The sequence below is a fragment of the Somniosus microcephalus genome, chromosome 9 (genome assembly GCF_052327205.1).
Source record: "Somniosus microcephalus isolate GS21.2 chromosome 9, FLI_Smic_1.0, whole genome shotgun sequence".
NCBI classification, from domain to species: domain Eukaryota; kingdom Metazoa; phylum Chordata; class Chondrichthyes; order Squaliformes; family Somniosidae; genus Somniosus; species Somniosus microcephalus.
Genome location: NC_140995.1, coordinates 190,174,110 through 190,188,637, shown reverse-complemented (window position 1 = coordinate 190,188,637; position 14,528 = coordinate 190,174,110). Strand labels below are relative to the sequence as shown.

Genomic DNA, 14,528 nt, shown 5'->3' with positions numbered 1-14,528 from the left:
ATCGCTGTTTGTGGGAGCTTGCTGTGTGCAAAATTGGCTGCCGCGTTTCCCACATTATAACGGTGACTACACTTAAAAAAGTACTTAATTGGCTGTAAAGCGCTTCGAGACGTCCGGTGGTCGTGAAAGGCGCCATATAAGTGCAAGTCTTTTTCTTCTAAAGTTAGATAGGTGGAGCAAGCAACGATCAGCCATTGATTAGAGTGTGAAAGTGTGCTGAGCGGATACTGTTTCTACAGTATTGTAAGTTTAACAATTGCCATTTATAAGGTGATGCTGAGGCAGCATGCATGTTGAAGTGAGGATTCCACAGCATGTTCTTCACCTGATGCAATGGTGTAATCTGGATTTATCTTGTAGAACAACTATATATGTGCAAGTAAAAAGGAGTAAGCCCTTTACTTTTTAATTTATGCATTGAGTTTCTAGTGTGAGTTTATACTTTATGAATTTAATGCTACTGTCAAAATAGCTCCAACAGCAACTTGCGCCTTTAATGAAAATTGATGCCGTCCCAAGAAGGAAGAGATTAGAAGGGGGAGATCAAAAGTTAGATCGAAAAGATGAGTTTTGAAAACAACAACTTGATAGTGATATAGTGCTTTTAACATTGGAAAATTTCCCACGGTACTTCACAAAGGCATAAGGGGAAAAAAACAGGAGAGAAGAGATCAGGAGGGGTGATTTAAAAACTTGGTTAAAGAGGTGGGTTTTAAGGAAGAGAGGGAGGTGGAGGAGAGGAAGGGTTTAGGGAGGGAATTCCAGAGTGTGGGGTCTATGCAGCAGAATGCACTGCTGCCAATGGTGAAGCAAAGGGGACAGGGCATGCACAAGACACCAGGGTCAGAGGAACAGAGAGTTACAGGGAGGTTTTAGTGCTAGAGAGGTTGCAGAGATGGAGAGAGTCAAGCCCTGGAGAGATTTTAACACAAGGATCAAATTTAAATTTGAGGTGTTGAGGGACTAGGCTACAGAGGGCGGGGGTGATGGCTGCCAGGATGTGATGAATGTAGCAGAGTTTTAGATGAGCAAGGAGAGTGGAGCATGGTAGGACAACAGAGGCATGGCAGAGGTTTTCCATAGCAGGTGGGCCCAGATAGGGGTGGAAACAGCAATGTTACAGATGGGGTAGTAGGTGGTCTTTGTGATGTGCATGTTATACATGACTTTAAGATATCATTTGTTTTATATATATTTGATCACCCATGGCATTGCATATGGAGAGCCCAGACCAACTATAATCCCCAGGTGAAGTGGAGTTATAGGGCTTGAGATAGTTGGACCAGGATGTGCAGATGTTTTTAAAGTCATACATTCTGATCTTGTTTTTATATTTCCATTGAACATTTCCTACATTTATAATAGAAATTGCCTGTTTGAAACTGTAATTACACCCTCCTGCCAGTGGTGACAACGCAACACTTCCACTGGCAAGAAGGTATAATTACAGCAAGAGAAGGGTGGGATAATGTGGGGCAGGGGAGGTGGATGGGGGGAAGGAAGGAGGCAAATACGAGAGAAGATGGGAAGGAGGGGAGAAGAAAGGAGGGCTGGAGTAGGATTTACGATGGGGAAGGGAGAAAGGGCAAGAGAGAGGAAAGGAAGAAATAGGAGGGAGGACAGAGCATGCGTGGGGGAGACAGGAAAGGAGGAGAAATGGGGGATGGACACAGGAGGAGATGCCCTTCAGTGGACTGCCTCTCTGCCTGGGAAATCTCAGCACAAGGGTTTGGGGGAGTGTCATTGACCAGAAAGTTCAGCCAGCGAGGGGTGAGTGCTGAGGAAGGGCTAGTAGGGGGATTGTGGCATGGGACATCCAACCATCAGGGATGAAGAAATACAACGAGTGGGAGGGGAGAGGCGGTGCGATGGAAAATGCAGAAAGGGAGGTTTACTATAAAAGAGGAAATGAATCATGAGAGGGGTAGCCTCTAACAGGGAACTAAAGTCAGTGGAGGGGTTGGAGGGAAGGAATTGATAACCAGCAGATGGGTTGGAACAGGAAATGCAGCCCGCTGAGGGCATGACAGGGTTGGTGTTATACACACATACACTACACTTGCATACAAACACACAGGGAATCAATTACCATTTTAGTGATGTATGTATGTAAACATCAAATTGAACATTGTTTAGTAAATCATAAAAGCGATGTCACACTTTAGCAAATGTCCAGACATAAAGCATAAATTTAAAAGAAAGATAGCAGGAAAAGAATGGATTCAAGATATAAATCACAACCAGTGGCTTTACTACATGACACAAGTTATGCTGTATTGACATGTAATAAAGAAATTATAAAAATATAAATGAAGAATCTCATTTAATAAAACAATATTGCAACAGTATTCAAGAGGCATCCTGTTACATGGCACTTTTTCTAAAAAAAAAGCATTAAATGATAATTTGTCTGAGATTCACCATGTTGGAAATTGTAAGTGCACACCCAATTTACAGCACTGTATGCTATAGCTCATTAATACACCAACTTGCTGTGTGATTTGGACAGGTTGGGTGATTGGGCAGAAACATGGCAAATGCACTATAATGTGGATAAATGTGAGGTTATCCACTTTGGTGGCAAAAACAGGAAGGCAGATTATTATTTGAATGGCAATAGATTGGGAGAAGGGGAAGTGCAAAGAGACCTGGGTGTTCTTGTGCGCCAGTCGCTGAAGGTAAGCATGCAGGTGCAGCAGGCGGTTAAGAAGGCAAATGGTATGTTGGCCTTCGTAGCAAGAGGGTTCGAGTACAGGAACAAGGATGTCTTGCTACAGTTGTACAGGGCCTTGGTGAGACCACACCTTGAGTATTGTGTGCAGTTTTGGTCGCCTTACCTGAGGAAGGACGTTCTTGCCATGGAAGGAGTGCAGCGAAGATTCACCAGGCTGATACCTGGGATGGCAGGAATGACGTATGAGGAGAGATTGTGTCGATTGGGCTTATACTCACTGGAGTTTAGAAGATTTGAGAGGGGATCTCATCGAAACCTATAAAATTCTGTCGGGCCTGGACAGACTAGATGCAGGAAGGATGTTTATGATGGCCGGGGAGTCCAGAACCAGGGGTCATAGTCTAAGGATAAGGGGTAAGCCATTTAGGACTGAAATGAGGAGGAATTTCTTCACCCAGAGAGTGGTGAACCTGTGGAATTCTCTGCCAGAGAGGGCGGTGGAGGCCAGTTCATTAAATATATTCAAAAAAGAGTTGGATATATTTCTTAAGGCTAAAGGGATCAAGGGATATGGGGAGAAGGCAGGGACAGGGTACTGAATTTGGATGATCAGCCATGATCTCATTGAATGGCGGAGCAGGCTCGAAGGGCCGAATGGCCTACTCCTGCTCCTATCTTCTATGTTTCTATGTGATCTGTGCCACTTTTCAAATTTCCAATATATCAAAACCAAAAATGGATTGAAGTTATGCTTCCTACCAAAAGAAAGCTAGATTTAAAAAAAATTAGTACAATGCAATGAAACTTCAAGAAATTGGGTAATCCTCAGGTAGGGATAAGGAATATTGTACACATGAACTCTTAACACAGAAACCCACTTACTCTCACTTAATCCTTCGAAGCTAAGATGGCTCAGCCTTTAAAGTGCAAACTATATTTTATATAACAACAGAAAATGCTGGAAATACTCAGCAGGCCAGGCAGCATCCATGGAGAGAGAAACAGAGTTAACGTTTCAGGTCTGGGACCCTTCATCTGTTTCTCTCTCCATGGATGCTGCCTGGCCTGCTGAGTATTTCCAGCATTTTCTGTTGTTATTTCAGATTTCCAGCATCTGCAGTATTTTGCTATCATATATGACTATATTTTATAACTGGTTGTGAAGTCCACACAACTCTGACTGAGAGAGACTGGTCTTCTACCTCAGAGCACTGCCATTTTATGGCAGAGTTTTATGCCCACTGAGCTGTCCAATCACAGAGGCTCTAGCCTGGAGTATGCCCTTAGAACTGTGGGTAGACAACATACTTCTCATGATTTAATTTAGCCAGAATAGCTATTCATTAATGTTAAATGGAAATGATCTGTATTGCTGGCCTAAGACGCTTGTCAATGAATGTGACCATTCCAGTTAACTGACCCCTGAAGGTTGCTCATTGTTCACAGCTCCAGCACCTTGCATAAATAAGCAGTACCAATGCCAAAATGTCTGGAGGTGAGCTGCTGATTCCCTCTCCTTTTTGAGCAACCTTAGGTGACGTAGATTTAACTCCTCACATACTGCTACTAGCAATATGGAAGTATAATAAGTTGAAAAATAGAACACAAGCAAAAATCAATTTTGCCAGTGTAAGATGATAGCAGATAAGGATTGGGATTATGGCTGGAGCCTCAATTATTTTTTTGCTGCTGATGAAAATTCACTGAAAATGTTAATAACTAACATCATATGACACACAAGTAATTGGGAAAATGGGAATCAGTTTAGTTTGTAATCTACTTTATGTTTCCCGCAAAAAAAAGCACTGGTGGCGATTATAGGTAGCACGCATGTTATATTCAGAAATGGGATTAATTTGGGGATACTAAACCAAATGAATGGTTTCAGCATACACAAACATAAAAGTCAATGCAAGTATAAAACATCTTCACCATTTTATACTTCCAAATCCTTTTCTTACATTAATAACTGATGGAAACAACACTCAAATACATTTTACTTTTAAATCTGTTACACTGTGTGTAGTGTTGAATGTTGGACTGTTATTTAGAAATTGACACCTTTGAAGCTAAGGAAGAGGCATATTTTGGAAACAGAGAACAGGGTAAAGGTGTAGAATAGTTAGCATAATTTACAGCCAGCTGCAGTGACATGGAAACCAACTACCTCATAAAAGATGTGTGCGCAGGGCTTTCTTAACTGCTGTCCAGGGAATCGCCTTGTTTATCACGCCACAGAAAAACTGAAGTGCAAGCTTACGTATCTGCTACTAATTGTCCATGCATGTCCTGTGCTTATAAATGTCTCTTTTCTGTCAGACTGTGGAAATTGTTCTGTCTTAAAATCAGGCTACTGTTGATTCATGTGGCCTTTAACTCACTTCCCAGCACCCTCTATTTCTACAAAACCAGCTACCCTTTGACATTCCTAACTGTTCACCTTCATTTATCCAACACTTACGCTTCAAACCGTTTATACATGTGCATAATATTTATTTCATTGTATTTCTTGTTCCTAGAGTCTGAACAAATCGCCGTTGTACAAATGCATATACAAGTCTCACGTACAGTGCATTTTGAAGTTGGCCAAATTAGCTTTTCAGATGCCTGAAATTATTAATTGAACATTTGTCAGAAGAACTTAATGCAGACAAACACTAGGGACTTTAGGTGAGAAAAATTTGCTGAAAGCTAGATGTCCCATTAGAGGGGGAAGGGACACATTTGATGTCCATTTCTTATAGCCTGATCGTACACAGTACATAAAACTCAGAAAAATCATATAGTATATTGCAGTAATTCATTAACAGGCAGCGAGTTACAAGGTCGTTATGATTCCTTTTTTATTCTGACTAAGAAGTGTCATAGTTTACAGAAATAAATGAATGTATTTCACAGTATCTGATATATATTACATTTCATTGATTTTTAAAAAGATTATATTATATTTTACTATTTTATTCCTGTCAGTTACTTATTTCTCTTAAGCATGCGCATTTTACTCCAAGAAAAGCCACCATCCTGTTGTCTGATGAAAATAACCTTTAGCTGTGCCAAACTGAAGTGAGGGCTCTGATGTGCTCTGCTGGCCTCACACTTATCAAAAGCATCCAGATCTAACCATGCTTCATCTTCATCAGTGCCCACAGCTAACGCAGAATGCATTTGCTTAGTGGTAAAAGTTCCCCCAGGCTTAATACTCTGGCAAGTACACATTTGAGACTGAATATTTCACCAATTTTATTTTCTTGTATATATTTTGTAATTTTTTTGTGTTTATATCTCAATTGGGGGGTGATGGTGCATTTTAAAATTGACTAAATTAGCTTTTCACACGACACCCGCCTGAAACAGGCTGTAGGCCCCTTGTGTATATAAATGAAGATGCTAATTCCTATTTCAGGACTCCTCCAGGAAATTCAGCAATGCACAGGGAAGCAGTCACCGGGCTGCTTCACAGCATTATCTAACCAACATGCATCCTAACCAACGGCCCTTGAGGGGACTGCTTGTGGCCGCATCAAAAATATAAGCTTTGTTTTATACTTGCCTCAATGTGGAGCCAGGAGGAGCACTGTCTATTGACTCTGAAAGCCCCATGTTTATGAGTGGTTTTCAGAGCAAGTAGGTATGCATTTTTTTTTTTAATTAAAAATTTACGCAGCGAGTTTTTATGATCTGGAATGCACTACCTGAAAGGGTGGTGGAAGCAGATTCAATAGTAACTTTCAGAAGGGAATTGGATAAATACTTGAAGAGGAGAACATTGTAGTGCTGTGGGGAAAGCAAAGCACAGAGGAGTGGAACTAATTGAAAAGCTTTCAAAGAACAGGCACGATGGGCTGAATGCCCTCCTTGTGTGCTGTAAGATTATATGATTAGCATGGCTACTTCTTCCCCAGAGATTGCTTCCTCTTGCCAGTTACATCCCTGCATGGTAGTTTTTCCCCACTTAACTCTGGCTGCTGCGCAGGGACCAGCTGAAGAAATCTGAAGCTTACAAAATAAATTGCGCATTATTTTTGTAACTTCCGATTTTTACCTTTGCGCTCTGTGTAGTGGCCAAAATACATCAAGTGGGAAAAGCTGCTGTGTTGGGTGAGAAGCTGCCACTGGACAAAGGGTATGGGCCATGGAAGGTAACTGACATTTTTTTAAGCTCTCGCAATTTGAGAGTGACCTTTGCATGCCTGTATAACAGGCCATTGCAATTTCAAACTGGGAGTTGCTTCACAAATGAGACCATTAAGCATCTCTGAGTTAAGGTACGCTGGGCCATTTAGTTACCTAACAGGATATTGCATCCAGAAAATTGGCATAATAGGCCATCTTCTTGCAATACAATATATATAAATGCAAGTTCTTTCTTTACCAAACAAAGGTGCACAATGTTGGTGCTGGTGAATGCTGCAACTTTTCGCATTCAGTGTCAACATCACTCATTCTCAGAGCAGCTATAACGCAGTTAGATGCTGAGTAAAGCTTCCTGTACTCTACCTCAACATTATCCACTAACACGAGGGAGAACTTGGAGTACTGCCTACAATTCTGGTCGCCATATTATAAAAAGGATATAGAGGTACTGGAGAGGGTGCAAAAAAGATTTACAAGGATGATACCAGAAATGCGAGAGTATACCTATCGGGAAAGGATGAACAGGCTGGGCCTCTTTTCTCTTGAAAAGAAAAGGCTGAGGGGGTGACCTAATAGAGGTATTTAAAATTATGTAAGGTTTTGATAGAGTAGATACAGAGAGAATGTTTCCACTTGTGGGGAAGAGCAAAACTAGAGGCCATCAATATAAAATAGTCACCAAGAAATCAAATAGGGAATTCAGAAGAAACTTCTTTACCCAGGAGTGGTGAGAATGTGGAACTCGTTACCACATGGAGTGGTTGAAGCGAATAGTATAGATGCATTTAAGGGGAGGCTAGATAAGCATATGAGGAAGAAGGGAATGGAGAGTTATGCTGATAGAGTTAGATGAAGAAAGATGGGAGGAGGCTCGAGTGGAGCATAAACTGCAGTGGACCATAGACTGGTTGGGCTGAATGGCCTGTTTCTGTGCTGTATGTCCTATGTAATGAATTTCAGAAGATCACCTCCAACTGTCAGATGCCATCAACCTCAATCAAGTATAGCCTTTACTTCACTTTGTTTCTGTCTACATGAGTATTACAAAACAGTCTGTTCTACACATACTCTAGTCCATTCTGAGAACATTTTTATTTTAATAACATTTTGACAGAAGTTAGGGTTGTTGATTTTCCCCCCCCTACTAACTGGCACACAATTAGTGGTGACTGTTGTCACTCTGTTCCCCACATATGTCAACAATGGTTCTGGTTACTAAAGAGGAGAGCGAAGCTATAGAGTAAATTAAGCAATGCTGTTCTTTCAATAGGGATCCGCATTTGAAGGGATAAGGCTGCAACATGGTATTATGCTAATTCCCCAGCCTGAGCTTTTAGAGCATGGGGTAAAGGATCACTGAAGTTACCCGTAGAGTTGTTATTTTCTTAGCCAAGTTCATCCATTCACAGCCCATACATGTGAGTGATTAAATGCCGCCCACAATAATGGTCATATTTTTAAGCCCACAAGAGAATGGACCAGTGAATACCACTGTGATGCTGTACCCTAAAGTTTTAATATGTTTCAACTTACTTGGGGGAAAAAAATACACTTTCATTAAGAAAGGAAGCCCCTTATAGAGCTAGCAATAAACCTGGTTTTGAACAGTTTCATAGCAAAAACTTCAGTGAAGGAAGCAGTGGAAGGTAGATTGAGGAATCCAAAATACTCATTAAAAAAAATATATATATAATCCTTGTGTTGTTATACCATCTTAAAGCACTTCACATATAATGAATTACTTTTGGAGTACGGTGACATTTTGAATATTGTCCCAAAACACTTCATAGCCGATTAATTGCTTTTGAAGTCCCACAGACAGCAAATGAGACAAATGGCTGTTTTGGTGGTGGTATTTGAGGAATACGTGTTAACCAGGAAATCTCCCTCCTTTCTTCAAATGTGCCTTTTAAGCCCATTCAGAGGCTTTGGTTAAACCTCTCATCCGGAACACGGCACCTACGACGGTGCAGGACTCCGTCATTACTGAAGTGTCAGTCTAGATTATGTGCTGAAGTTCTGGAGCGTGGCTTGAATCCACAACTTTCTGATTCAGCAGTGAGAGTGCTACCACTGAGCCAAAATTGATATTTGTTGTGATGGGGAAAAAAATTGGGATGATAGCTGACCGTAGAAGTTAAATAGTTTATTGTTACTATCTTTTCGTGAAAGCTGCTAAAATGGTTCCTGTGTTTGCTGGTTGCCTGCTTTTCTCTTTCGTTGAAAAACTACAAATTTGGCTTTTATAATGTATTGTTTCCTCCCCTGCTTGGATCTTCCCACGCCATCCCCAGACAGAGAGGGCAGGCAGGTGACCCATTCCCAGGCTTTTGCTAGTGCTACTTTTTAACAGGCCACTCCCTCCCTGAGGTAACGTAGTCAGCCTTCAACTTGCCATGTGGGGATTGGCAGGAGAGAGGTCCTACCACTCGGCAGTATTTTGTATTCCAGTACCAACTTACTGTGCCATTTGCTTTTCTTTCTACTTTCCCAACAATGTAACTTGCTAACAATCCCACTGTTTAGATTGGTCTCTAGGTTTTAGCAATCATTTTTGTTCAGGCCGCCATCAGACTGCTTAATAAAGACATCACCATTTTGTTGAACATGAATGCAATCCTTGTAAATCCAGAGCTGGGATGCATGTTTGAGCACACAATGGTTATCAAGCACCCAAAGGATTCTCAGCATCATAATGTGCTTTTCATAATTAAGAGCTGAATACAGATCTGTTTACTGTGAGAATCAAAAATAACAGCTGTTGAGACAGAGAAAAAATGTAGTGGAATTTCTAACAGTGTCTAAAATGCTCTGTGAGCCTTGTGACAATTTAATGACAATACAATGCTTGCGAGCAATCCATCTCCAGCACATGACAAACCTTTTCCCATTTCAGTCTGGGAGGAAATGAGTAATGCGTAACCCATTTGTGTGATCAATTTGCTCAAGCAGCTACTGTGAAATGTTAATCACAACTTTAATTTGTACAGCATTAGCATTTTGATTAACTTGTAGGTTTGCTGGCATACTTCAAGCGCTTTTTAGTCATAGTTACGGCAAGGAAATGACTTTTTGATTAATTAAGTTTGTTAGACAGCAGCTGAGCTTCCTGATTGGTAACCTTTCAGGATGAAGGTTCATAAAGTAACAACAGACAATTGCACAAGTTACAACAACCAAAGGCTTTGTAATCATTTATTAATTACTACATATCCTCTGACAACACTGTTAAACGAGAGTACACTGCCAGCTGCATTTTTTTGTAAAAGAGCAAATGTCATCATCAGGACCCTTTTTAAAAATCAAATAATTACAAAGAAGCATCATTAACCTGAGGAAATATGACATAGAAAAAGCCATTCAGCCCTTTTGGTCGCCTTTGTACAGCACCTGCTCAGTTGCAGGCCATTCGCTTAGTGACAAACTACTTGTGCATGAAACAGGAAAGGAGTCTCCAAACTTTTTGTCTTTCTGGAACACTTAGTACCATGGATCCATGTGGGCCACATCTAAAATTTAATGAATGTTTCTATTAATCTGAATATATCTCAAGCTACAGATATCAACAGAGCTTTATATTCAGGTAATGATGATAAAGTGCTTCAACTTGCACTTTCAATCTTTTGATATTATTTGTGGCTTTGAAGGAGAAACCAGAGGAGAAAGAAATACAAGCACAAATAGAAACCAAGTTGCTGTGGCTTCATGGGCCAGATGGGCGGGGCATCTAACCTGTAGGCCATAGCTAACTTAGACAAGTTACTAAGCCCTGCAGTACAACAGATATTAGCATTCATGAGGATTCAGCTCCCTCACGTGCTAGTCAGAGTAGAAATAGAAGGATATTTCAGATGAATACGTGGCTAGAAGAATGTTGCAAGGGGGAGGGATTCAAATTCCTGGGACATTGGGACCAATACAAACTGGACGATTTGCACCTGGGCAGGACCGGGACCGATGTCCTAGGGGGAGTGTTTGCTAGTGCTGTTGGGGAGGGTTTAATCTAAAATGGCAGGGGGTTGGGAACCTGTGCAGGGAGACAGAGGAAAGGGAAGCAAGGATAGAAGCAAAAGAGGGGAAGGAGAAAAGCAAAAGTGGAAGTCAGAGAAATCAATGGTGTAAATCAAACACGGCCGCAGTAAACAATAATTCTAAGAGTGTTAAAAAAAAAAAACAAGCCTGAAGGCTTTGAGCTGGATTTTCATTCAGAAGTCGGGAAGGAGGCGGGACTACAACTTTTGGGTTGTAGTCCCGCCTCCATCGAGATGCGGCCAATCCACGCGATTTTCACTTGATTGACCTTGTTGAGCCTGCCCAGCGGGCTCAGCAGGCCAATTAAGGGCCACCCGGCAACAGGTGACGTCACAGACTGAAATTTCATCTGTCAAGACGTGTTGACAGATGAAATATCAGTGTTTCACAGCTGCTTGAAGCTGTCAAGCACTGACAGTCTTACTTCTAACCTGAGTCCGTCTACGCAGACTCAGTTAGAAATCTCGCCGGCACTGAAAGCTGCAGGCTGTCACTTTTGACAGATCGCAGCCATTCTGCTTTCTGTGCCAGCTGAATGATGGACTCCCGAAGCCTAGACCAATTAAATACATACTTTGGAGGGTAGCTAATGTAACTCCACTATTTAAAAAAGGTGGTAGAGAAAAAACGGGGAATTATAGACCGGTAAGCCTGACATCGGTAGTGGGGAAAATGCTAGAGTCCATTATAAAGGATGTAATAGCAGAGCACTTGGAAAGCAGTGACAGGATCTGACAAAGGCAACATGGATTTACAAAAGGTAAATCATGCTTGACTAATCTATTGCAATTTTTTGAGGATGTAACTGGTAGAATAGATAAGGGAGAACCAGTGGATGTGGTGTATTTGGACTTTCGGAAGGCTTTCGATAAAGTCCCGCATAAGAGACTAGCGTGCAAAATTAAAGCACATGGGATTGGGGGTAAGGTACTGACTTGGATGGAGAACTGGTTGGCAGACAGGAAGCAAAGAGTTGGAATAAACGGGTCTTTTTCCGAGTGGAAGGCAGTGACTAGTGGGGTACTGCAGGGATCGGTGCTAGGACCCCAGTTATTCACAAAGGCCTAGAAATTCATTATAGCCACTTTTGGGGCAGTAAAGTCGGGCGGCCGCTAAAGTTTGCGCCCGGCGCAAAGTCGAGGCCACTTCACCGATATTCAGTTGCATCGCCCTAAGAGGTTGCTGCTGCGCTAAAACAGGCGATGCACGACTATCATTAGGCGCTAAGCCGGCAGCCCGGGGCGCTAACACCGGAAGTTGGGCGCAGTGCAGGTGCGGCGAGCTGCTGATTGCCGGCAGACACTCTGGCTCCGGTGAGCTCTTAAAGGGGGAGGGTGGATTTGTTTTTTTGACAGGCCGAGACTAGTGTATTTGTGTTTTTGGGGAGGGCTTCTCTCCATCACTTTGTTGTTCCTCCTCCTCCTCCTCCTCCTCCTCCTCCCACCAAAGAAGGAGTGTTGCAAAACGGCTGCCTTTTCTACTGCAGGAGTGCCCTTTAATTTGCGCTCCCCGCGGCCCGCCTCGGCTGTGTACCGTTCCACTTCACAGTCGTTCGGGCCGCCAGGCGCACAATGGGGCGGCGCGAGTGAAGTTCCGGTTCCGGGCGCACAAAGGGCTTGCACGACGAAATGACGTCATGATCTGCGCGCGCAGATGAGCGCGCGCAATGACTTTGCGCCGGCGCTAAATGTCTACTGAAGTTGGGGCAAGGCGCAGATCGCGCTGCGCCCGGGCGCTAAGCGCCTAGCGCTCGAGATCTACTCCTCCTAAGGCGCTAACGGCTGGCGCAGCCAACTGAATTTCTAGGCCAATATATTTTAATGATTTAGACGAGGGAACTAGATGTAATATCTCCAAGTTTGCAGATGACACAAAGCTGGGTGGGCGTGTGTGCTGTGAGGAGGATGCAGAGAAACTCCAATACAATTACGACAGGTTGGGCGATATGGCAGATGCAGTATAATGTGGATAAATGCGAGGTTATCCACTTTGGTGGCAAAAACAGGAAGGCAGATTATTATCTGAACGGCAATAGATTGTGAAAAGGGGAAGTGCAATGAGACCTGGGTGTCCTTGTGCACCAGTCGCTGAAGGTAAGCATGCAGGTGCAACAGGCGGTTAAGAAGGCAAATGGTATGCTGGCCTTCATAGCGAGAGGTTTCAAGTACAGGAGCAAGGATGTCTTGCTGCAGTTGTACAGGGCCTTGGTGAGACCACACCTTGAGTATTGTGTGCAGTTTTGGTCGCCTTATCTGAGGAAGAATGTTCTTGCCATGGAGGGAGTGCAGCGAAGATTCACCAGACTGATACCTGGGATGGCAGGAATGACGTATGAAGAGAGATTGGGTCGATAAGGGGTAAGCCAATTAGGACTGAGGTGAGGAGGAATTTTTTCACCCAGAGAGTGGTGAACCTGTGGAATTCTCTACCACAGAAGGCAGTAGAGGCCAATTCATTAAATATATTCAAGAAGGATTTGGATATATTTCTTAAGGCTAAGGGGATCAAGGGATATGGGGAGAAAGCAGGGACAGGGTACTGAATTTGGATGATCAGCCATGATCGCATTGAATGGCGGAGCAGGCTCGAGGGGCCGAATGGCCTACTCCTGCTCCTATCTTCTATGTTTCTCACACACACAGTCAGGCTCAGAAACTCCTTCAAAGCTAGTTGCCAACATTGTTGACTGGCTCAAATACAGGGGGACATTCATAATCACTGTGTAGTCACAATTTCGGCAGCTATTCAAACCACTAACTTTTTTTCCGTCCTTTATCTTGTTCAAAAATGCTTGTCCACGGCCAAGACCATAATCCTGATCTCATATCCCCTCTGGTACTTTGCCAATTACCTTAAATCTGTGTCCTCTGGTTACCGACGACTCTGCCACTGGAAACAGTTTCTCCTTATTTACTCTATCAAAACCCTTCATGATTTTGAACAACTCTTATCAAATTTCTTCACAACCTTCCCTGTTCTAAGGAGAATAACCACAGCCTCTCCAGTCTATCTGCGTAACTGTAATCCCTCATCCCTGGAACCATTCTAGTAAATCTCTTCTGTACCCTCTCCAAAGCACTTCATGTCCTTCCTAAAGTGTGATGCCCAGAATTGGACACTATACTCCAGCTGGGGCCTAACTAGTGTTTTATATAAGTTTAGCATAACTTCCTGGCTTTTGTATTCTCTGCCTCCATTTATGAAGCCATATGCTTTATTAACTGCTTTGTTAACCTGTCCTGCCACCTTCAAAGATTTGTGCACAAACAGCCCCAGGAGTCTCTGTTCTTGCACCCCATTTAAAATTGTACCATTTAGCTTGTATTGCGTCTCCTCATTCATCCCACCAAAATGTATCACCTCACACTTTTCTGCGTTGAATTTCATCTGCCATGTGTTCGCCCATTCCACCAGCCTGTCTATGTCCTCTTGAAGTCTATTACTATCTTCCTCACTGTTTACTATACTTCCAAGTTTCGTGTCATCTGCAAATTTCAAATTGTGCCCTGTACCTACTGTACTTCCCTCCATTCATTTTAAGAATCAGAGAATGCATTACTTTAATACAAGAACAAAGAGACGCACTGATGGAGAAATGGTGGGGGGGAGGGTACCCAAGAATGGAAAGAGGGTTGCGAATCAACACATTGAGGAGTTCCAATGACTCACATCATTTTGTGAACAGTGA

General features: G+C 42.6%; 1 protein-coding gene across 2 annotated transcripts in view; it reads left to right on the top strand.

Moving 5' to 3' along the window:
- Nucleotides 1–14,528, top strand: part of ascc3 (activating signal cointegrator 1 complex subunit 3) — a 654,593-nt gene that overhangs the window by 610,476 nt on the left and 29,589 nt on the right. The window lies entirely within an intron of this gene.